This window comes from Myotis myotis, unplaced genomic scaffold (assembly GCF_014108235.1).
Source record: "Myotis myotis isolate mMyoMyo1 unplaced genomic scaffold, mMyoMyo1.p scaffold_m19_p_5, whole genome shotgun sequence".
Classification (NCBI taxonomy): Eukaryota; Metazoa; Chordata; class Mammalia; order Chiroptera; family Vespertilionidae; genus Myotis; species Myotis myotis.
Window position 1 is genome coordinate 8893533 of NW_023416357.1, and position 25448 is coordinate 8918980.

Consider the following 25448-nt stretch of genomic DNA (forward strand, 5'->3'; position numbering starts at 1 on the left):
TACACACAGGGGGTGGCTGTTGTTGCTGTTGTTTGCTTATTTGTCTTTCTTACTGGGTTTGGAAGAAATAGATTTCCTCCAGAATAATTCTCTTAACTGTACAGAAGAGAACTTCTTAAAGCACTTTGTGTGATCAGTGTGTGATTGGGAGAAGTTGAAGTACAAGAGGTTTCCAATTCTCCATCCGCAGCACCCACTATCTGTTTGAACTTCCCAAAGCTGGAAAAGTATAGGTGGATTTCATATCAGTTCTCACTGAAAGCTGCACAAGATAAAAATAGTCTTATCTCCTCTTTGGCTATAACTGTTCTGAAGCAATTTGGAAACTGCTCTAAATTAAGATGGTATGTCAAAGCTTCTTATTTGAGCCCTGGCCAGCAGCTCAGTCATTAGAGCACTGGCCTATGCATGGATTGTGGATTCAATTCCCAGTCAAGGTCACCTATCTGGATTTCAGGTTCGATTCCCACCTCCAGTCAGGGCACATGTGGGAGGCAACCAATCGATGAGTCTCTCATATGGATGAGCCATTCTCTTTCTCCCCCTCCTCCTTCCCTTCCACTCTCTCTAAAAGTCAATGGAAAAAAATATCCTCACTCCTTGGATGAGGATTTTAAAAAAAGAGCTTCTTATTTGAGGAGATGCTCATAAAAGAGCTAATTGGTAGTGTCTCCTTTTTTAACATTCTGTTGTTATAAAGAGAAATTACTTTATGTTAAAAATATCGTTTTTATTCAAATAAAGGTAATTACGATTTTTTTTTATTTATGGCCTAGCATATAATATCCAATGCTTCCTTATTTGTTAACTTTCAACATCTCTAGGCACTTGGGGCTATCTAAAGTGATGTAAGGACATTTTACTTACCCATTGCCACACAATTGTCATATAAACTCAGAACAAAAGAATGCCCAGAGGTAGAGGAAGACAGTGAGGAAAGATCTTCCACTGCAGGACCCTGGGAGAAGGGCAGCGATTCTGCAGGTTTCTCACCATTGGCATCCACTCCTGAACCCTCAGAATCTGTGATCCCACTGAATCAATGGAAATGGCTTTGTGAGCATTTAAAGAATTTTAGTGTAGCGCGAAGTCCATCTGATTTTGACCTGTTTACCCTCCCTTGACGGATTTGTCTGTAAGGCAGTTCAGTGCCTCTTACCCAACAGGTTCAGCGGATGAGCTAGTTTGCTCTCAAGTACAGCTTCTTCCTTTCCATCTCCATGTAAACTTTTAAAATCTCTTATTTCTTGTTTTTCTTTCTTCTGTGTGTACCGCAGGGGCTCGAGACATGCTATTTACCATTGCTAGTGCAGACCCAGGAGCCCAGGCACAAGACTGATCACTCGCCAAAGGGTATGTTTGCTTTGCTTTTAATCGCAAACCACAAGGTAGTTTCTGGAAGAAAATTTCCTTAAGAAACATGAACCTTTGGTTCTTTTGATATTTAAGCAAAGTAGCTATTGCTTATGTTTTAAAAAGAAAGAGAAATGGCCACAATCTGAGTTATGTAATTTTTGCACATGAAAGGATAAGTTTGTTGGAAACACAATCTACAATGTTGAAATATTAAAATTACAAATGAAATCATTATAGCACTCACCTTTAAACAGAGCTCGTGGTGGCCAGGGATCGAATCTGCAAATGCCCGAGGACACAATAGGTGCTCACAACAAAAAGGGTGGAAATGATAATCCAGACAAGCCAGCAGGAGGGAATGCCGTCATATCGCAGGGACCTAACTCACCTGCAGTGTGTTACACAAACATCCCATGGAGACTCTGGACTTTGTAAATGATTGCTTCAGTCGGCAGTTACCTGGAAACTTAAGAGTGACATATCCCACAGGGACTTGAATTTTCAATGGTTTTCCCAGTCAAGGGATATTGCGATAAGTATTGCTACTGCAGAGAAAAGAAATCTCTGACTCTATTTTAAAAACTCTTGAGAATACATTGCTTAAAATTTCCTTTCCCTTCTCCTTTAGGAATGTTCATTTCATTACAATATGTATAGATTCTTACTCTTTTTCTGATTATAGAATATTTGTTGAGGGAGATTTAGAAAATATGAAAAGTGTGAAAAGGAAAATCATATATATTTTTGGTCATATAAGGTGTAAGTGTATGTGTCCCTGTATAAGTATACATATGAATACACATATATATAATTTTTAAATGCCATCACACACTTATTTAAAGATTTAAATGTACAGAATTGATCCCATTCCACAGTTTATAGAACCATATCATGATTGGCCTGTGCAAAATCTTCTATTTTATTTTATTTCACTATTTATCCCCAAGATCTTGTGTCATTTCTTTTCCCAGATTAGTTACATGTATTAATGTATTTGGTGTTTGTCCTTCACATGATTATTTAGATATATGTGTATCCTTCAAAAGGACAAAGTCTCATTTCCCATGTGTATTTTTTGTAATTTATAGAAATGGCATTTTGCTAAAGGTCTTCTTTGATTTCTTATTTTCTTCATTCAACATTATGGTTCTGAGCCTTAGTGGATGTAAACCTACAGGAGCATAGACATTCATCGTGCCAACCATATTTTACTCACCCACTCTCTTAGTGTGCGCTTCTCTGGCCTGCAGCTCCTGCAACTAGAAACTCAGGGAACTCTTTCCTGTGGACCTGTGAGAAAATGTCTAAAGACTTTTGGGTTGCTCTTTAGAAAACTACGTACCTTTACACTCTTACCAGCACCTATGGGGGCTTCTCACTAGCGAGTTCTTAGCAGCCTTTGCCGTTAGCCAACCTGCTGATGTTATCTCATGGTGGTATCTCATGGTTATTTAAATAGCTTGTCTGTGATCCGTAGTGAACTTCAGCATCCTTTTATTGTCTCCAGACATTCTAATTTTCTATCTGTGAATTAAGAACTCATATTTCCTGATTATTTTTCTACTGTATTTCTTTACTTACTTTTGTTGTCTGATTTTCAGGTATGCCCCATACATTCTAGATACTAATGTCTTATAAACTTTGGATTTTGCAGATTTCTTCTTTTACCCATGTGTTCATTTTATCTGTGGTGTCTATGACTAAAGAGAAAAATCTTAATTTTGATGTAATCTAATATGTTTATTTTCCTCTGATAGTTTTTGCTTTGGATAGTTTTTCTTTTCCTTATGATATTGTTTTGTTTAAGAAATTATAGTTTTATATTTTATAAGGTGTTCTTTAATATTCTGCTGTTACACTGTGTTTTATAAATGGTTTGAGGTAGAATAAAGTAAATAAAACTCCAAAACCTACCACTTAATAAATGCAGAAAGGCATTGATTAAAACTCAACACGTCTTCCTGATAGGACCTTTTATCAAATTAGGAACAGATGACAACTTTTTTAATCTGACAGAGTATCTACCCAAAATTTGAGGCTACCCTCATAGTTAATGGAAAAACTTTGAACCCTTTCTTCTTAAGATGAGAAGAGAGATAAGAATGCCAGCTATCTCCTTTTATTCAATCCTGTACTGGAGTTCCTATCCAGTGCAATAGGAAAGAAGAGAAATAAAAGACATAACATCGAAAAGAAAGTAAGTGGTATTTCTTGTAGACAACTTGATTGTGTGTGTAGAAAATCCCAAAGAATTCACAGACACATATTAGGATTATAAATTAATTTAGTAAGATTTTAGTAAGATTGCTGGATATAAGTTTATTGTAGAAAAAATTGTTTCTACATACCAGGAAAAGCAAATAGAATGTTTAATTTGGGAAGGTTTAAATAATGGTAAAGCAGGTGGGGTTTTTTTACATCTAATGATGATTATGCTTCTATGAAAGGCTCGCAGTATAGGTTGAGACTGGCTAACATGGATATTACAGTAAGGTAAAGTGGAACAAAATAGTGCAATAGAAAAAAGAAAACTATAGGAATTGAGAACATCGAGGCTTATATTTTACTTTTGATTCTGCAATAACCAGTTGTGTGATCTTCAATAAGTCACTTCATTGAAACAGTTTCCTCATTTGTAAAATAAATGTTTTTCACACTTTTTTGAAAACAGTAGGAAGCTTCTTTAAAAATATTAGTTATATTCTCAATATGGAATAGAGCTAAAAATATTCCTCAAATAACTTACATTTTCACCATGTGGAGGGGAATGATGCTCTCAGCAGATCCTCTGAAGCAACACACTTTGACATGCGGGGTAGGAACGTGCCCCAAACCAGTATAAGTCAGAACCAGAAAACAGGTGTCTGATTTATAGTATGTTTTCTTTCTCCCACACTACATGGAGACTTTAAAGACTGAAATTTCAAGCCAAGAAGGAAAGCAGAGCGAACGGTGTGTTGAAGATACTTTAAGCTGGTGTAGCAGCTTCACTGTGAGTGTATTACATGATAAATAGAAGGGAAGATATTTGGTGACTAGTAATAAAATATATCATTTAAATATATACACTTCTTTTTTAGTTGGTTGTTTGAGGCCCTAAAATTAAATACATTTTTTATAGGTCATGGTGTTTGGAACTAAAGGCAAATTCTTAAAAGTCATAACCTAAAGAGATGAAAGTCAGGAGCCAATAAGTTAACCTAAATAGGGTTGTTAAGCAATGTGGGCTACAGGACAGAGAAGTGAGAAGGCCATGCGCCATGGCACAGGACAAACACAGGTGGAGAGAGGTGAAGGTGGTATGGAGGAATTCTTCAGGTGGAGTGCAAATGTCTGTGATCCAAATACCAGAACTGATCTGGTATCAACTGAGAATCGAGCATCTTTTCAATCATGTAGGTTTGGGTTCCCCATCTTGGGTCCTTATGGATGATCAAACAACATATCTACTCAGGGTCCTTTTCTAGAGCAGGGTTGGCAAACTACAGCTTTTATATTACAACTAGAGGCCCAGGGAGTGGGCCTAAGCCGGCAGTCAGACATCCCCAAAGGGGTTCTTAGTGCTGCCGCAGAGTGGGGAGAGGCTCCCGCCACCGAGGCTGCACTTGCCAGCCGTGAGCCTGGCTCAGGGCTTCTGGCTAAGCAGCGCTCTCTCTGTGGGAGTGCACTGACCACCAGAGGCCAGCTCCTGCATTGAGCATCTGCCCCCTGGTAGTCAGTGCACATCATAGTGACCAGTTGTTCCACCGTTTGGTCGATTTGAATATTAGCCTTTTATTATACAGGACAATAGAGTTGAGTAGTTGTAACAGAGATTGTATGGCCTGCAAAGCCAAAAATATTTACTATTTGGCCCTTTAAAGGAAAATTTTTCTTAACCCTGCAATTTAGAGGGGAGATTCTCTAAGCACTATAACCCCAGGGTCCAGTTCTAGGAGGTAAAAATAGTCTTACTTGGGATGGATGAATGGGTAATAATTGTAGAGCTAGCAATTGAAGGCTTGTGTGCAGTTATGCTCAGGTATGCCTCTGTGCAAGAATATGAGTGTTCCCTAAGCAATATTTGGATACATGCCGCTGAGAAACAAAGCATACTACGAAGTTCGCCAGCCTAGCTGTTTCAGCAAAGGCAGGCCTTCTAAAACGGCTGGTGACATGCAATGCAACTGTCACATAAAATACTCTACATTTTCATAATGTAGAAAGCTTCTAGTGAGCTCACATGTACACTGACCAGTAGAAAAAGCCTTTAATTGCAAAGGAACAGAAGGGTGTAGGAAGCAATTAGAGCTAGGACATGGAAAGTTAAGATGGAGCAATTATAATTTTTCCAGAAGGAGAATATGTATTTTGTTCAAAATCTTTATTCCTCTCCGAATGATGATAGATTTTACAGCTAAATGGTATTTTATGCCAAGAAAATGACCCAAACTTAAGATAATGAATAGTGGAAGCTGCTGATTACCTGAAGGCTTTTTCATATGCTTAAGTATTCACATGCCAACTGATCATTACAGCAAAAATACTGTATTTCTCATTAGAGCCAAGGCTAATGACCCCATCTATTTTACAGGTCCTTTAGCATGTACTTTGTCAACGGGTGAGTAGATTAAATTGCAAATTGAGTTTTTTCACGTGGTGATTCATAGATCAAAACTCTCAAATGGAGGAAATAGAAGGTTGCATTGGATCTCAGGATACCATGCTCTTTTTCCCTTTTCCTTTACTACTAAAACTGTTAGGCTAGTCTAAATTGGCTGCATTTGATTTCTTACCATCCACTCCTCTCTAACGTCACTCTTTGCCATCTCGGTTATAAATGCAACTAGCTGACAAGTCCTATTTTCTCAATGACCACCAGTAACTTAATTGCCAAATGGAATGGCCTTTTCTCAATCCACTATTGGCTTCTTGGACAGAGGAAGCATGTTTTTGTTTCTTTTTCCTGAACTCTCAGGAAAATTTAAAAAATATATATTTTTATTGATTTCAGAGAGGGAAGGAGAGGGGGAGAGAGAGATAGAAACATTAATGTGAGCGAGAATCATTGATCAGCTGCCTCCTACACGCCCCCCACTGGGGAGCTAGCCTGCAACCCCGGCATGTGCCCTTGACCAGAATCAAACCCAGGACCCTTGAGTCTGCAGGCTGATGCTCTAGCCACTCAGCCAAACCAGCTAGGGCTCTCCGGAAATTTCTCTTTCCTCCCACTACGATTCTCTTCCCATCTGGAAGTCTATCCTCAGCACCTTTCCTTTCATCAGATACCTTATCTACTTCCATGGACTTGTCCATCACATTTGGGTTCATTGCTTCCTACTCCACCAACCTCTGTCTTCAATGTTTATTAATAGGATCCAAATAGAACACCATGTCCAGTGGTGGCATGCTCTCTCCCACACGTCCGCTATCCTACCAGCTGCTAAATCCCGTGGCTCTTGTCTCTGAAGTGTCTCTTGCCTCTGTACTTCTCATCTTCTCCACGTCTTCACCACGTCTATGGCTACAGCTCCCTTTCCAGCCCCAGTGAACTCACAAGTTAAAGATTGCATCAATGACTTCACTGGTCCTAGGATTCCTCCTGAAATATTCCGCCAGGTTACTCCTTCTAGAGCTTACTTCTCAGTGATACAACTTTACTCAAAATCTCAATGTTGCTCTTTTCAGAACACCAGCCAATTAGGACCAGAATTCCATTATCTGACATTTGAAACTCTGAGCAATCTGATCCTATATGAGCAATCCGATCCTATATGACCTCTTTACACTTATTTTCTCTCCTTCCTTTTGCATAATTCATCATCCAGCCAAATTGGATAGCTGGCTGTTCATCAAATTGGGCTCCTGTTTCTCCTGCCAATGTAATTCTTTCCTAAAACTGCTTCTCCCCTAATTTCAGTTTCTGAAATATTAGTGCATTGTTTATCTGTTCTTCAAGGGCCATTCCAAATGTATTTCCTTCTTAAATCTTCCTGTATTTTATAAACACTTCCACTCTTAAGATCAGACACTATATGATTCACCCATCCTTGAAGCTTACATAGCTTTTACCTCGTACATGGAGCTCAGATGAAATTGCCATGTATTATGAATATTGGTATGTTATATTATTACCTACTATCTCTTACTCCATTTAATATATTCAAAGGTCCTAATGACAGGACCTAAATAATATTCATCTTTATAATTAATTAACATGGAAGTTAAATAAATGCTAATTGAATTGAGTTGTGTACACACAATAAATTCACAAGAAAATTGCTGAATTTTACATATGCCCTTATACACATGCCCATAGATAAAATTTCATGCAGTTTCTCACTAATTTGGCATAAGAGGCAACAACCTTTTCTTTAGCAAAGTGCTCCAAGAATTGTTTATATTTAGATATTCGCTGAATTGTTGAGTAATGCACAAAGATGATATTAAATTGAATAAACCCTTTGATGATTGTTTGTAAGGAAAAGAGAATGCTCTGTTACTTACACTCCTAATCTAAAACTGAGTGAACAGAAACATCTGTGCCATAAAAATCTACTTTGTGATAAAACAAGTCCAACTGCTGCAAGGTTTTGCCCCTTCTAAGATGACAGAGAAACCTGGATTAGATTTTAACTCAGGGCCTTATGGGACAGGGCAACAAGAAAAACAAACAAAACCACACTGATTGAGGTCAAATGGGTCTTACCTAAAGTCTTTTTAAAAAAAAAAAAAAATATATATATATATATATATATATTGATTTCAGAGAGGAAGGGAGAGGGAGAGAGAGATGGAAACACCAGTGATTAGAGAGAATCATTGATTGGCTGCCTCCTGCATGCCTACGGGGGTTCAAGCCCACTACCCCCGGCATGTACCCTTGACTGGAATCGAACCTGGGGCCCATCAGTCCCCAGGCCGACACTCTATCCACTGAGCCAAACCAGTTAGGCCTTACCTAAACTCGAGTCAAATTCCTAGTTTGCTTTTGAAACTCTAATTGTCCCATGCATCTTGACTACTATTACCAAGGTACTTTTCTGTCTCATTCAGGCTGCTGAATCAGAAGTTCCATCAACTGGGTGGCTTATCAACAACAGAAATTTATTTCTCACAGTCTTGGAGGCTACATAATCCAAGATTAAGGTGCTGGCAGATTCAGTGTCAGGTGAGAGCTCACCCCCTCATTCATAGACAGCCGTTTTCTCTCTATAACTTCACATAGTGGAAAGGGCCAGAGTGCTCTCTGAGGTCTATTTTATGAAAAGGCACAAATCCCATTCATTCAGGAGGGCTCCACTCTCACAAGCTAATCACTTCCAAGTACCATCACACTGGGGACTAGTTTCAACATATACATTTTGAGGGGACATAAACATTTAATATATAGCATTTTCCTAAACTTACTATGATGACAATTTAATATTTGGGTAGAATTTCATGGCATGCAATATACTGTTCAAAGGAGCAATAGTATATATTCACCCATTCTGATCAATTTATAGTTACTCACTGAGCATCAGACATGATGTTGAAACTTAAAGATAAAACGATAAATAAGTTTCGTTAGTTCTTTCAAGAACGTTATTTAAAAGGTAATGATAGAAAGAGAAAAGTGAATGTGAGAAGTACTGAACATTATGTCTCTCACAGAAATCATAAGCTCTCCTGTGCATGCAATCACTTATTCTCTTGTCTTTGGGTCAGTTTCACTATAACTGTCACCAGTGTCATTACCCAAGGCCTTTTAGTCACTCATTCAGCAAAAGTTTACTGCACGGCACTATTCTAGGCACTTGAACAGTGAGTAAAACAGAGAAAACGATCCTGACTGTGGAATTTACGATCTATTGCGCATAGGAGAGAGAAAACAAAACAAAATAAGTATGCAAGTTACGTAGCTCTTAAGAAGCATTTATTTAATATTTATTAAAATACTGTATCTTCCAAAAATGCAGGCCATTCTTTTTGTCCCTATTTTTTTTGTCCCTATTTTTTCATGCTCCTTGGCTTTCTTGGAGGAAAATGTGTCTAGTCTTGTCTCAGAAAATCGAATCCTATGGAGCCTGCTGAGTTGGCTGTAGGTCTCGTGATTCTGCCTGTTGGACAAGGCTGTGGGCCAGGATTGGATATGAGCCAATTTCATGGGCCAAGGCTGGGGATGGGGACTCAGAGGTTCCAGTTAGATTTGATGTGAAGCTTACTGATATGCCAGGCAAAGGGGAGGATGCCTTTCTGCAGGAAGAAAAGTAAGGTGGAAACAAAGAAATTTATAGATGTGAGGTCATGTGGCCCCAGAGAGTATCATAAGGCCCAGTGCACTTTCCTTGATTTTCATAAAGCACACCACTTCTTGTGGATAAATTTTCTTTTCTTTCTTTCTTTTTTTTTTTTGCTTATGATACTTTGAATGTTACTTACGAACAAATGATCCTAACTAAGATACATTTTGTGATTTTCAAATAGTTGCAATTTCAAAAGACAATTCACACACCTTCACAGTGGTATGACACGGCACTGCTCAATCAGAATGAGGCCTATCCAATTCATCCAAGGCCTGTGTCCCAGCGGATGTCAGCCCGAAGCCCTGTCCACGGTGAACTGAATGGTGCATAGCGCCTGCTTTCTCTGAGCTACGTGCAGCCACCGGCAATTGCAGAAATGAATAAATCAGTTCAATATTGACTAAAAACGCTTTATTCTGTCTCCTAAGACAGTGTGGAAAGTGGAAGGTAGAAACTGTGCTTCCACATCAGGACAGCTTCCTGGAGGTAGGTCATCGAAGATCAGTCGATAAGATGGATGGGAAGAGGGTGGGAAAGGAAGGTCGTCCCAAGTTCAGGTATGGCCGTTGAGAAAGCTTTGAATGGGCTGCATTAAGCTCTGTTTATTCTCTGGGATGTGAATAGCTAATAAGTGAGGCAATAAAGCAATGAAGGCCGATGGGAGGTCCTTGAGATAGATCTGGCAAAGCACCTGGAGGAAAAACATTTATTCTGAATTCTGGCTGGGGGAAACTACCGGAAAGCCAACGATAGCAGTGATTTGATCCTCTGGGCAAAGAGCACTCACTACCTGAAGCATGGAACGGAGGGGTGGCATAGGTCCAGGTCAGATATCACTGGGGTCATGGGTAGGTTTGTGGCTACGGCAAAGAAAGAAATGCTGTGTTGAAGCATGTAAACAAGTCCAAGTTTTAACAGCAATCAGAGTAAGAGGCAGTGAGACTTGGCTCACATACGTAAATATCCATTTTTGCCAAGTTCTGCAAGGAGAAAGTTGTTTCAGTTAAATGCTTGGAAGCCTAACAAGCCCATTAACAGCACATGGCCAGCGTATTGAACCCGCAGTGGAAGCCAGCAGTTCCCAATCATCCGCTACGCATCACTAGGTCTGTGGCCAACGCAGACAGACAAACAAAAGGAATGGAACAAATTGAAGTGTTTGGCAAGGTCACATTTTAAAATAACTAAATTCTGACGAATAGCTGCATTTTCTATAAACGATGATGAGACAGTTTTACAGTTAATGAAAAACTCAACTTCTGTTGACATGGACAGAGTTTCTTGATTTCTTGACACGTTTTATAAACATTTGCAAAAATGGGATTATTTAGCTATGTTTATTCTTTTTATGACTTGATAAAAAGCAACTTTTTCTTATAAATCTATAAAAATGTTTTCTTAAGAGAGTGCGTAATGAACTCAAACCATTTCCCAACCCACCCTTTAGTTGAAACTATTTTAAAAGGCTGTTCCAAGTTCATTTTTAAAAACAAAATATTTTGATTGATTTCAGAGAGGAAGGGAGATGGAGAGAGAGATAGAAACATCAGTGATGAGAGAGAATCATTGATTGGCTGCCTCCTTCCCCCCCGTCCCCCCCCCCCCCCCACACACACACACACACTGGGGATTGAGCCTGAAACCCAGGCATGTGCCCTGACCAAGAGTTGAACCATGACCTCCTGATTTATAGGTCGACACTCAACCACTGAGACATGCCGGCTGGGCTCCAGGTTCATTTTTTAAGTATTCATAAAGGTTCTCCTATACATGAAGGAATTGATTAAACCCTTAATTTAGTGTAAATTCCAATTAATTGTGAATAAAACAGATATGATTCTTGCTTTCATGAACTTACTTATAGTATATTAAGTAAAAGTGGTATAAAACAAATGAATACACACAAAAATATATAATATCTTAAAGTATATAACATTTTAATTATAACTTTAAAAGTATCCATTAAAATATGGTAAGTGCCATAAAAATAATGGGATGTTATAAGAAAATATAAGGAATATGAAATTTAGATTTGGAGGTCAGGAAAGGATGGAGGACAAACATTTGAGCTGAGATTTTATTAGATGAAAAGAATTTAGCAAGTAGAACAGAGGGAAACAGAGAAAGAGTTGTAGAATTTTTTGCCTTCAGACTTAAAAAGAGGTTGTAATCTTCACTGTAACAGCTCTCTTTTTATCAGCCTTATTGTACAACCAACAAATAAAATCATGTTATTTTTAAGTATTAATTATGGTGGTTTGATGATATACATAATGAAAGGATTCCTACCATCTAGTTAATGAACACATTCATCACCTCCTATATTTCTTTATTTTTTTGGTGAGATATTTAAGTTCTACTCTCTTAGGAAATTTCAGTTATATAGTTCAGTGTTATCAACTGTAGTTAGCATATTTTACATTAGATCCTCAGGCCTTATTCATCTGATAGCTGCAAGTTTGTACCCTTTTACCAATCTCTCCATATTTCCCTAACCCCCCCAGCTCCAAGCTACACTTTTCTACTTTCTGCTTCTAAGAGTTAGACTCTATTATTTTTATTTTTAGATTGACTTTAGATAAGTGACACCATCACACAGTACTTGTCTTTCTGCCTGGCTTCTTTCACTTGCTCAATGCCTTCAAGGTTCATCTATGTTGTTACAAATGACAGGTTTCCCTTCTTTTTCATAGCTGACTAATATCCCATTGCATCTATACTACATCTTTTGTCCATTCATCCTTTGAGGGACACAAGCTGTTTCCATGGCTTGGCTATTGTGAATAATGCTGCAATGAACATGGGAATGCATCTATCTATTCAATATCCTGCTTTCATTTTCCTTGGATATAACCAGAAGTGAGATTGTTGGATTACATGGTAGTTCTATTTTTAATTTTTTGAGGAACCTCCATATTGTTTTGCATAATGGCTGCACCAGTTTACATTCCCCACCAACAGTGCTTTCTCCACATTCTTGTCAACACTTGCTATCTCACTTCCTTTATGACAGCCATGAGGAGATATCTCACTGTGGTTTCAATTCACCGTTTACTTATGATTAGTGACACGGAGCACCTATTCCTGTGCCTGTTGGCCATTTGGACAGCCTCATTTTTATGTAAGTAAAGTATTATTAATAAAGGAGAACTGGGAACTTTAGTGATTATCCAAGTTAATGCAAAAAATAAATGGTGAAAGGGGAATTAGAGGTCTGCTGCTCTCTAGAGTGGAACTTTGTTTTACTTTGTTTTCTTAAGTATTCCCATGGCCACTCGAATCATTCTGCGATGCCTTTTTACCTTTAATAGACTTACAAATGTTTTGAGTGTAATTAGGAAAAAAGAGCATTTTTTTTATAAACTAATTTTTTTTAAAAGGGCAAGGATATAATAAACATTCTTGGTAGTTTAATTTGAACATTTTATAATTTACATCATTAAAAAATAGAAACAAACATCTTAAATGAGAAACCAAAGCCATGACTTCACCTTTTCCCACTTCTTCAGTCTTCTCTCCAGTACCAGTCAACTTCAATTTAGAGCTGTGTTTTTGTTTTGTTCTGTTTTCATCTCCATATTTCTTAGTCCTAGTACCTCTTTAACTCCATTTATCCTGATACCAGGTTTTTATGCTATAGTTTTCAGGTAAACCCCATAATATACTGTTCTATTGGCTTTAAACTATGCATTTACAATAGGAATAACATCGCCCTCATGAGGCTGAAAACTAGCTGTTGCTGGGTGTTGAAAGGCTCTTAAGTATTACATAGTCTGTGGCCCTACAAAGCTTAACCCTACCCAACAGAACCTTATTCCTAAGAATTTAATTTCTTTTTTGGGGTTTTCTTGCATGTCACATAAGATACATGTCACATACAAGATCAGTGCGCATTAACTCTGGTGAGTAGATGGCTTCTTTCTTTTGATTGGTCTATTTTGAGGCAAGAGGTGACCTACTCATGTCTATTGGCTGCTGTTGGCTGCCTCATAGATATTGTTTTTTGATCCCCATTGTTTTTGTTTGTGACTTAGACTTTGAGAATTAAATAAAAATAGTTCTTATTTTATTATTAATTCTATACAAATGATTCAACCCATCAGGTCAAGTGCTGAAAAAAAATGTTGACTGTATCTAAATGAATATCTTTAGCTATTTATTTTCTCATATCAATTCAAGATTAAAAATTAAGTTCATTAAAAATAAATTTTAAGAATCAAATGTTTAAATTATATTACTTTTTGTACAATTAATAGTTACATAAGCTCTTCTTTGCTATTTATTATCTCTGTTGCTAATTTGCTATTAACTATAAATTACAATTTATAGAGCTAAATAATTACATGACAAATAACTTAGCAAAAATCACGCACTTGTAAAGTTACATATTAATAGCCTTTTACTTTTTAAATTTAACTTTTAACTTACAAAAGTTTAGCAACTCTGAACACTGCACTAAGCAAAAAGAATAAACTGTATTATTTCTTCTTTTTATGTATAAAGCACAGATATACATACAAAATATAAACAAGTATTCAATATATCTCAAATATTAAAATTTTATTTGGTTGGGGAGTGAGTGATTAGGGAGAAAAAAGTCTAAAAAGGTTCCTAGGGGGAGATAATAAAAGGAAAGTTTGGGAAGGTTCTTTAAACTCTCCTATGTATTTCAGAGAATTGAAGAGAAAGAGCTTATGTTTATGTATGTCTACATATGTGTCACTTCTGATGTTCTCCATTCCATGTGTAAGAGTCTCTCTCTGGGGAAAAGTGGGAGGTGGTTGCTTATCTTGAGAGAGGTAACCTGGTGCCTCGAAGTCCTTTGCCTGCACAGGGGCTGCAGATGGACACCCACGCTCTTCTCTGCTATTCACTTCTGTGAGCCTTTCAACACATCACTGCCTCTGCTCTAAGTCAGGTACTAGTCTCCCACCTGCTTTCTGTTTTCCAAGCCTGGTTCAAACACCCAGTATGTCTACTAATATCTCCTCTGGTCTCCTTGTCCTTTTTGGGTTTACAACACTTTATTTCTTTCCTATTATAATGAGAGATGCTTGAAATGACCCCATTATGACCAATTGCTTTGTTCCATTGACCTTCATGTAGCCTTTTAAATGGGAATAAATTTAATCTCTTAACCATATTCATTTAATTAGTTATTTTCCCTATTATTTCCCCTCATCTTCAGAAACTTGAATATGCATAAATCCTTTTGGTATTCTATTGAAAATTGTGCTTTTTGATCCATTTCTATCACAGATATAAAGAATATCATTTATGAGAATGCGAGGGAGAGGTGTATATTCAGCTCAAAGCTGAGCTTGCCTTAGGTACTATTGAAATAAACAAAAGCTTTGATTTTTATGGTTTCTCCTATTTCTGACATTTAGGAATTAATAGGTATTGTTACTCCAAAGGGAGATACATGTCAGAGGAGGCAAGAAAAATAGAGCAGCCGTGAATTAGCCATGAAATTGTGGTAAATTCATTATTCTACAAGGGACTAGATGGTTGAATGAAACTGTGCTTGAATTCAAGTGCTTTTTCCTGCTCTTCTTTCCCATGACTGTAGAGAAAATCAGTGGGGAACAACAATTACACAACAGGCTGGGCGAACCAGCAACCTCAGATGCCAAGTCACCAAGCAAAACACTGAAGACGGTGTGGGCGTGGTACCTTCATAGCCCTACCCTTCAGGAAAAGAGAGCTCAAAATACCCTTTCTTGACACCATAGAATACACCGCATTCACCTTTTGTGTGACTGCGTTGGCTCAGCCTTCTCTAATAGGTAAGTTGAAGCGGTGTGTTTGAATAAAACCAGTGTTCTCTCAGGCTTAGCCATATGGAAGACAACAAAGATAATTTTCTTTTTAGGTCGAGGTGCCTGCACTGTAGTACTTTAATGGTTTTATTGAACGTTTTTTATTAGCTAAATCATGAGGAAATCCCATCTAAATAAAAATGGGAAGGTTAGCCCTAACCGGTTTGGCTCAGTGGATAGAGCGTCAGCCTGTGGACTGAAGGGTCCCAGGTTCGATTCTGGTCAAGGGCATGTACCTTGGTTGCGGGTACATCCCCAGTGGGGAGTGTGCAGGAGACAGCTGATCGATGTTTCTTTCTCATTGATGTTTCTAACTCTCTATCCCTCTCCCTTCCTCTCCGTAAAAAATTGATAAAATATATATATTTTTTAAAAATGGGAAGGTTATATAATATTACAGGAAAAGCTGCAAGCTGGAAGACAGATCTGCCCCTTTCCAAACCTTACTTCTCAGGACCCGGTCACACAGGTACACTGATGCTGTGGTTTGGTGGTAATACCACTGAACCCGGATGGTTGTTGTGAGGATAATTTAGGATAATGGCAATTTTCTAACACACAACTAAAGCACAGTTCAACTCATTGTAATGTAACAGCCTAAACTCAGTCCCAAGTCAAATAATTTATGTATTACCCACTTTGTTTTTCAGCAATAGCTCAAAAAATGGAGAACAGAAAAAAACACAGCTAAAACTCAACTTTATAAAAGATTACAAAAATGGTTTTAGAAGCTCACAAGGGATCTCTTTATAGTAAACGGGTTTTAAAGGCAGAGACTTGTTGAATGAAAGTAACTGCATCTCCATGTATACAATGAGATGAACCAAGATGTCCATGTGACCCAGAGTTACCCAGAGTTCAGTTATAAAGAACTGAATTCTGGGTCACAAGCACAGATGCGAAGTCACATCTTAAGAGCTTAATTAAAACTGATGTGATAAGTTGGTGTTGTCTTTAGGGGATATTGCTCTAGTCTAATGGACTTGAAAGAAATATTTCAAAGTCAAACATTTGATGAGCATTGTAAAAACAGAAACATGGAACAGACTGATGAATCTCAAAGGGAAGGCATGGGTGGGTGGGTGAGTGGGAGGAAAGAGATTAGCCAAGGAACTTGTATGCATGTATACATAACCCATGAACACAGACAATAGTATGGTGAAGGCCTGGGGGCGGGAGGGGGTAAATGGGGGAAAAAAGAGAGTACATCTGTATAACTTCCAACAATAAAGATAAATTAAAAAAAAATGTTAACTGGCTAAGGATGAACTAAATACATAGCTTATATTACCCTCAGGTCCTGGATATACGTGTGGGTTTCTAGAGTCTCTTAAGTTTCTTTCATGTCATGTAAGCAATGATGTCTGGGCTCTTATTAAAAGGGCTCACTTGAATTTTAAATCCTGTTTTTTCAGGTCCAACGCTATCAAACCTCCACACTTGTCCCAATTTTGAGCACTGGAAATCACAGGAAATCTTTTGTTTTCTGAGACAATAGCACTATCTTTCTACAGTGAGATTTAAACCCTTTCCAGCATATTACCGCCTTATATAAAACCATCAACCCCTGAGGCACAACCACTGAGAATTTCAATTGCCAATTGCTTACAGTGGCTGTTCACTGGAAGAGGGAAGTTTTTGTTTCCTAATTAGTTTATATTATTGGCCTGAGGCTGCACTGAAAAAGATGGAGAAGAAGAAAGAGGAGAAGATCCATTCTAGTTTTCTAGTATCTCCTCACATGTGATACCTGTTAAGACTAGGGCCACCATCAGTCCTCAACAAGGGTGCTGTTGGTGTTAGGCTGTGACAGTTCTTCCTGGAGCCAGAATGCCTGGTGTGCATGGAGGGTTTCTTGGTGTTTCCGGCCTGCACACTAACTGCCTGGGGCTGTCCCCAGTCACTGTGACGATCTAAAACCTCCAAAAGTCCCCTAGGGAGCAAACCACCCCCGGCTGGAACCCTAAACCTCAGAGCAGGAAGAACTCATTTATTTTTTAATGTATGTGTTTATTATCCATATACAGATGATGACTTCTAGATTATTCACCAATTATAGCCAAAGTTTCCTGTTGGTCAATTTTTTTTTCAAAATTTATTCAGACCCACATTTCGTTTTTATTCCACCACCAACTTCATATAAGCTCCAAAACTCAAATATCTTTTATCTCCTCAGTCTGGGCAAACGAAGTGGTTGCCTAGTGGTGAACTGAGCTGGCAGCTGCTCAGAGCAGCTGCGACTCAGTCGCATAACTGCACAGGGAAAGCACACACTGCAAACTGTTGAGAAGCCGAGTTTCAAACATAAAATGTCTAACTTCAACAGTACTCCCCGACTTCCCGAATGCTTCCCTAAAATGAAGCAATAATCCCACCACCTCTCTAGTCTCAAACACTAGTCTTGTTTGTTTGTCTTTGGTTAATCCTCACAGGAGGATATATTTTTCCCCCATTGATTTTTAGAGAGAGTAGAAGGGAAGGAGGGGGAGAGAGAGGGAGAGAAACATCAATGTGAGAGAGACACAGTGATCAGTTGCTTCCTGCACATGCCCCAACCAGGGCCGTGGATTGAGCCTCAAAACAAAGTCTGTGCCCTTGACTGGAATCGAACTCATGACCCTTCAGTCCTTGGGCTAACGCTCTAACCACTGAACACACGGGTTAGGGCTCAAACGCTAGTCTTAAAGATGAACATTGAGAAGGAAGAACAGAATTAATAAATGGAAACATTAACCAGTTAGATTTGACAAGGTCGCGCTTCAATTAGTAACACACTACACTACAGTTTGCTTTTCAAATGAGCAAATGAAATACCCATCACCTCACCCTGACCTTGTCACCTAGCAATCACATATCATACAGGATACTTCGTATTTATAAAACAAGATCTAAACAACTTAGAGCCAATTTTCATCTAGAAATCTTTTCAAAACCAGAAACACAAAACTCACACGCATGCTCACCAACCAAGGAAAGAAAATAATAAAAAAGTGGAAAACATACCTCTGACTGGAAGAAATCCCAGCAGGCACTGCAGCACACCAGCCAGGCCTGGAGTAACGGACTGCATATTTCTTCTTATGGGCTCTCAGCAGGAATCTGTCTATACTGAAATATTGAGGTCAGGAGCATCGCAAAAGCATCCTAGAGTTTAAGTCTTAGTTTCAGAATAAAATTTAGTAAGTGTTAAGCTGCAGATAAAATTAGGAGAAACTCAAATTTATTTTAGGGAGAAATGTCTATATATGCTAAACCGAATTTAAACTAAGTTTTGTTTTTTCCCCCCCAAAAGAAATTGGCAGAGCAAAACAGAGGCATAAATATGTTAAGTTCCTTCTTCCCATTATTTTAAAATAAAGTATCAATTAAAAATGAAATAACTTTCTATTTTACTTTTAAAAATCACAAATCCAGGAAAAATAATATTGGAGTTGCATCTGAACATTTAAAATCTACCATTAGGGTGGCCAGATGAAAGGGGGCGTGGGGGGAGGGAGGTCCTAGTATATGGTGACAGGAAAAGATTTTACTTTGGGTTGTGGTGCAATATACAGATCTTGTGACAGAAACCCACACCTGCAACTTATATGTTCATTTGAACAATATCACCCCAATACATTTAATAAAACATTCAACGGGTGAAAGCAGTCATTTCTACATTGTTTAATGGTCACTCGTCAACCCACAAATTATTATCATCTTTCATTTCATATTTAATGAGATTTTTAAAATAGCAATATTCCTACACCAAAAGGTGGTTTTTCCTGCTTTCTCAAAATACTTTTCAAATTCTATGTTTCGGACAGGCTTTTAGAATCCACAGGAATGGAATTAAAAACTTTCTATGGAATGAAATACGCTAAATGCTGTATAAGGGTGTACAGTGGCCAATATGGACATTCCTTCATAGGGAGAAAAACTTGTGATAAAAACATCTTGTCACTATGTAAGTGAGCAAGTAAATTCTTTCTTTCCCTTCCTTTTCTTTTTCTTTCCCTCCCTCTACCCCTCCTTCCCTCAGTACCTCTTTTCTTCTTTCCTCCCTTCCTTTTTTTCTTCTTTTATCCTTTCTTCTTTGCAAAATCCACTTTTATTCCCCCTCAAAATTGGAACTGAAGAACTGAGGTGGGCGGGGAGGAGGGGGAAATACAAAGAGAAAATACGGAGATAAAATTGTAGCCATCAGACAATTTACAAATCCAGTCAACTCCTGGGCGGGAGAAGCTGCTGAAAGCCATTTGAAAGGAAGCAGGCGCTCAGGTGTGTACTGTGGTGGCGGGTGGGGAGGAATCGCCACCTGAAACCAATTTGCCTTCCCCTCCCACATTCTGCTGCGGGCTAGTTCCCCCCAGGGAGGGCCTCTGCCCATTACTTCCCTCTCCCGAGGCCTTCTACGCAGGAGAGCCAGCAGGGAAGTTCTAGTTTTCCTGCGACCATTTAAAACACCATTTTAAGACTGCATGTGTGTGGATAGGGCCTGCATAACGCATAACGCATGTGCCAATGTGAAGATAAATTTTTCCATTCTTAGTAATCACCAAAAGGGTTGGGAGGCATCCTTGGATTTAAGAAAATTGAGATTATTAGAAATTTCACTTTTCTGCGTACTGTCATGACTGAACCTCACTTGTCCCTGCTGTTTGGAGTCACTCTGAAAACAGGCCTTAGAATATTCTGAAAAGACTTAATTACCTGGGTGGTGTGTTTGAACCTCCAACAGCAGGTACAAACACAAAGCAAATTAGTTTAACTCGCTATCTCAAAGTCTCCCTTCAAACAGAGGGGTTTGCTGAGTTCATAAACCTTTACCCAGGGATCAGGAGGTAAAAGAACTGGTTTTACTTTTCAGATCACGTCGGCTGAAGTGTTTTCATCCTTTCTTGGCTGCTGAGGAAGAAGTGATTGCAATATAAAAGGAGTCATTGTTGGCGGGTTTTTTGCTTTTGTTTTGTAATGGGGATTGGACTGAGGCATGAAATCATGACCAAAGGTGCCCAGTGACCAACCTGGACAGTGGGCACTGCAGCAGGAGCTCTTCAAGGGAGGTGGCTCACCAACATGGACCATGGGACATGCTGGCATTTCTCACAGTGACCAATCTAAGTGGCCACATGCTGGTCATTTATGGCCAACAGAGACCCACTGTTTCATGTGAAAAGGATGAATCAAAGCTTCGGGAAAGTTGGCTGCAAGGTATTTGCTGTTCTAAGTTTATTTGGCATTTGAAAAAAGCCTAACTATAAATTTCAAGTAGTATACCTGAATAATATTTACTCCTCCTTACGTCATTTGATTTCCTCAAAGTTCATATTCAGTAAAAGGTGAGCTTCCCTCAGGGCTTCCCTTTGGGGCTATTTTACCTTCTCTCTCATCACCATCATCCCTTCCAACTTCCCCCACAGTATCCCTCCTCCTGGTGTTACAGAAGAGCAAGAAAAACCAAGCACTCTTCCTAGAGAAAGGGAGGGACCCATTTATTAACACTAGTGACTAGTGGACTCCGGGAAGTGATTTCCAAATCAGAGAGTGAGTAACATACAGAGGCTTTGCTTTTTATAATCTATGGGGTCTTTGTCTTGCAGATACGGGTGCACCCCCTTGTGGGCTTACAGGAAGGCCCCCAGGTGTTGGGGTTCCCAGGTCACATCAGATGATCTTCCTGGGGCCAGCTATAACGACCTCCCCTGCCCCCCCCCCCCACCAGGGCAGTGCATTGTTCAGTACCCCCCCCCCCGCCCCCCCCACCAGGGCAGTGCATCGTTCAGTTTTTATGGCCTTGCAAGACCAGTTTCCTCCTCACTGGACCTCTCAGTTGTTCCTCTCTAAAAATTGCTTAGATGCCCAGACCTTGTGTGTTAGCCCTTAACACATTGTATGTGGGAAACGTATTTATACGTTTTACGTTGACTGGTAGTAGAACGTGGGACATGTATTAATACGTTTTTTATAGACTAGTGGTAGAATGCGGGTAACGTATAAATACGTAAACTAAAGTTATCATAATTTTACTGAACGTTGCCATTTGCGCAAAAAATTAGCAAAAATGGCCCGTGCCCCCTGTTAGCGCACGATAAAAACTACCCACAAACAATGTGTTAAATATATAGTGTCCTTAATTTTACAACCTACAAAGATCTAAACTTCCAAGAAATCTTTTAACTCCCTCCTCTTTCATAAAATCTTGCTTCTTTTTAGAGCTTTGGATATTCAAGCTACCTAATCTTTTATTAAAAATACTAGAGGCCCGGTGCACAAACATTTGTGCACTCGGGGGAAGGGGGGGTCCCTCAGACCGGCCTGTGCCCTCTTGCAGTCTGGGACCCCTCGGGAGATAACGCCCTGCTGGCTTAGGCCTGCTCCCGGGTGGCAGAGGGCAGGCCCAATCCCTAGGTGCAGCCCCTGGTCGGGCTCAGAGCAGGGCCGATTGGGGAGTTGGGGCGCCTTCCCCTGTCATGCACAGAGCAGGGCAGATTGGGAGGTTGCGATGCCACCCTCAGTCATGCTCAGGGTAGGGCCGATTGGGGGGTTGGGGCACCACCCCCTGTCACACTCAAGGCAGGGTCGATGGGGAGGTTGCAGCGCCACCCCCTGTCACGCACAGAGCAGGGCCCATCAGAGGGGTTGGGGCTCCATACCCTGTCATGCACAGAGCAGGGTCAATCAGGGGGTTGGGGAGCTCCCCCCTGTCACTCACAGAGTAGGGCCGATAGGGGAGTTGGGGCACCGCCCCCTGTCACACCCAGGGCAGGGTGGATCAGGGGGTTGGGGCGCCGCCCTCTATCACCCACAGAGCAGGGCCGATCAGGGGGTTGGGGCGTCGCCACTGTCACACTCAGGGCAGGGCAGATGGGGAGGTTATGACTCTACCCCATCACACACAGAGCAGGGCCCGTGGGGGGCGGGGGGTTGGGGCCCCGCCCCGTGTCACACACAGAGCTGCAGGGCGATCAGGGGGTTTGGGCGCTGCCCCCTGTCACGCTGATCCTGGTGCCGGGAGGCCTCTCAGCTCCACTGATCCCGGTGCTGGGAGGCATATTACCCTTTTACTATATAGAATAGAGGCCTGGTGCTTGGGTGGGGCTGGCTGGTTTGCCCTGAAGGGTGTCCTGGATCAGGGTGGGGGTCCCCACTGGGGTGCCTGGCCAGCCTGGATGAGGGGATGATGGCTGTTTGCAGCTGGTCACACATCCTTCAGGGTGGGGGTCCCCACTAGGGTGCCTGGACAGTCTGGGTGAGGGGCTGAGGGCTGTTTTCAGGCTGGCGGGTGACTGAAGCTCCCAACCGCCCCTTTTTTTCTTTTTTATTCTGGGACAGCTTTAGCTCTGAGGCCTCGGCTGCTGAAAACAGGTTTCTGGCCTTTGTTTACCGTCTGTATTTGATACAATGTTGCGGTCTGGCTGGTTGAAGCTCCTCTTAGTAAAGCAGGTTTCTGGGTTTTTTTTAGCTTCTTCACTCGCAACATAGTTGCTGAGAGTTGCAGCTGAGAGGCTGGCAAGGCAGGCGGGGAACGTTGGAGTCCTCCGTCACTGAAGCAAGCAAACCTCCCTGTTCTCATCAGCTGCCTGGCTGCCGGCTGCCATCTTGGCTGCCAGTTAATTTGCATATCTCCGCCCTACTCTGTGAGTGACAGGGGGATTAGCCAATGGGAAGGGTAGCGGTCGTATGCCAATTACCATGTTTCTCTTTTATTAGTGTAGACTAGAGGCCTGTTGCACAAAGAGATTCATGCAATAGGCCTTCCTTCCCCTGGCTGCTGACACCGGTTTCCTCCAGCACCCGGCACCCAGGCCTTCGCTCTGGCCGGGCTCCAGCCGAAGCCAGCCCGTGGCCGTGAGGCTTTCACTGCTCTGTGGGCCCCGGGGCCATGAGGCTTTGCTCCACCACTTGGAACCTACGTATGCAAATTAACTGCAATCTTTGGTAGGTTAATTTGCTTACTCTCCTGATTGGCTGGTTAGCGTAGCGAAGGTATGGTCAATTTATATGTTTGTCTATTATTAGGTAAGAGGTTTTAAGGGAAAGGGAGAGAGAGAGAGAGAGAGAGAGAGAGAGAGAAACATAAATGATGAGAGAATCATTGATTGGCTACCTCCTACACGCCTCCTACTGGGGATTGAGCCCACAACCTGGGTATGTGTCCTAACCTGGAATAGAACTAGCGACCTCTTGGTGCATGGGTCAACGCTCAACCACTGAGCCACATAGGCTGGGCTTAAGCTACCTAATCTTAACCAATCCTGCTAAAGTGCTCAGTAGATCTGCAGAACTTTCCAGGTGTCATTCCTATTTTAACAAAAGTTACCTGGAGCCATAACACAGAAACTCAAATACAGATGGGACTCCTCTCTTCCGATATCATGGCACAAATACATGTTATTGGTCTCAACAGGGACCAACAGACGCAATACAGATGGTTCTATTATCCACCCTCATTCCTGGAAAAGAGCATGAAACACCTGCATTTTCTGATGTGAGATTGTGATGGAGGAAGGGCTCAGCAAAAGCATTCATAGCAATAAAAGGCAGACTATTCATTTTCCTTTCATAACATGAACCAGAATCAAGTCGCTGGAAGCCAATTTTGAATCTGAGCAGATAATGTTTTCTGTATCCTACTATTATTTTTCTCCCCAGCATGTGCTCAATGAAGATAGTCAGTGAATAATTATCTGACTGCATAAGACCATTAGGCCAGGTTCCAGTGAGGTACCACAGCTGTGCTAGGGCCCAGATACCAGAGAAAGAACACCATCGGGGCTTTTCACACCATCCATCGCCACCAGGAATAGTGCAGTGGAGAGAACATAGGGCCCAAAGTGAGGTGGTCCCAACTTCTCAAGGTCGGCCAAGAGACACCCGGGGGATGGGAGCCAGCGAGTGAAGTTACCTAAGAAAAGAACCACAATAACTGTGCCGGCTCAGATATCTCCTAAAACCCGATAACCGGGATTGGCCTGTCTTTCAGTCTCTCCTCATGTGGGAGGGATGCAACCAAGATAGTCCAGTTACTTTTGAGCCTCTAAAGCAGCGGTTCTCAACCTGTGGGTCGTGACCCCTTTGGGGGTCGAATGACCCTTTCACAGGGGTCGCCTAAGACCATCAGAAAACACATATATATAATTACATATTGTTTTTGTGATTAATCACTATGCTTTAATTATGTCCAGCTTGTAACAATGAAACTGGGGGTCACCACAACATGAGGAACTGTATTAAAGGGTCGTGGCATTAGGAAGGTTGAGAACCACTGCTCTAAGGTAAAGGCAAAATGCAGGATGAACTTGACATTCAGGGCACATACTCTGAAGTGCTTTTTCTGGAAGTGACCACAGTAGATTAAACCAAACCAACTCCTTGGAACACGTGTCGTTCTCTTCTAGAAAAGGGCCAGGAGTTGGCAAATGTGCTGCTGCCCATATTGCCTCCTCTGATCAAGCGGAAGTGTTTTGTTTATTTCATTAATGGTTTTCTTCTCATTAGGCTTGCTGCCACAGCCAAGCGGAGATTCCGCAGCCTGCCAGGATTGGGTCTGGCCTCTGTTTGCCTGTGTCCTGGAGGCTAGCTTTTTGCTTTCTGTCTCTAATTTTTTAAGAGCCGTCTAAAAGGTAGGACTTCAGGCTACATTAGAACCAGAGGGAAACATCAGCAGATAAAATCCCACCAAGAAGACTGGACAACCTCAGGGGTTTGTGCCCAAAGATCGGATTGAATCCAATCGCATTTCTGTCCGGGAGTCAGAAGCAGGATGTTTTTGGAAGGGCTAGGTGTTTTCTTCATGATTAGGTCTAAAGACAAAAAAGCCCACTCACTGAGAGCCGATTTTTAACTTTTTAAAAAAAATTATTGTTGCTTATTTAGAGAGAGAGAGAGAGAGAGGCAGGGAGAGAGAAACAGGGATTTGTTGTTCTGCGTATTTATGCATTCATTGGTAGCCTCCTGCATGTGCCCTGACTGAAACCTGGGACCAAACCTGCAACTTTGGCTTATGAGGATGATGCTGTAA

The 25448-nt window shown here is 40.7% G+C and overlaps 1 protein-coding gene and 1 long non-coding RNA gene across 2 annotated transcripts in view; one reads left to right on the forward strand and one right to left on the reverse strand.

Annotated features, from left to right (window-relative positions):
* The window catches only part of C6 (complement C6), a 48382-nt gene extending 46625 nt beyond the window's left edge, over nucleotides 1-1757 (reverse strand). Inside the window, exon 1 of the mRNA XM_036310700.1 lies at nucleotides 1601-1757. The gene's annotated coding sequence lies outside the window, so the exon portion shown is untranslated. The remainder of the gene's footprint in view (nucleotides 1-1600) is intronic.
* Nucleotides 1168-9980, forward strand: LOC118656911. Its single transcript, XR_004967759.1, has 3 exons — nucleotides 1168-1353; nucleotides 8392-8506; nucleotides 9805-9980. It is a non-coding gene; the product is annotated as an uncharacterized LOC118656911 (long non-coding RNA).
* Nucleotides 9981-25448: the final 15468 nt, after the last annotated feature.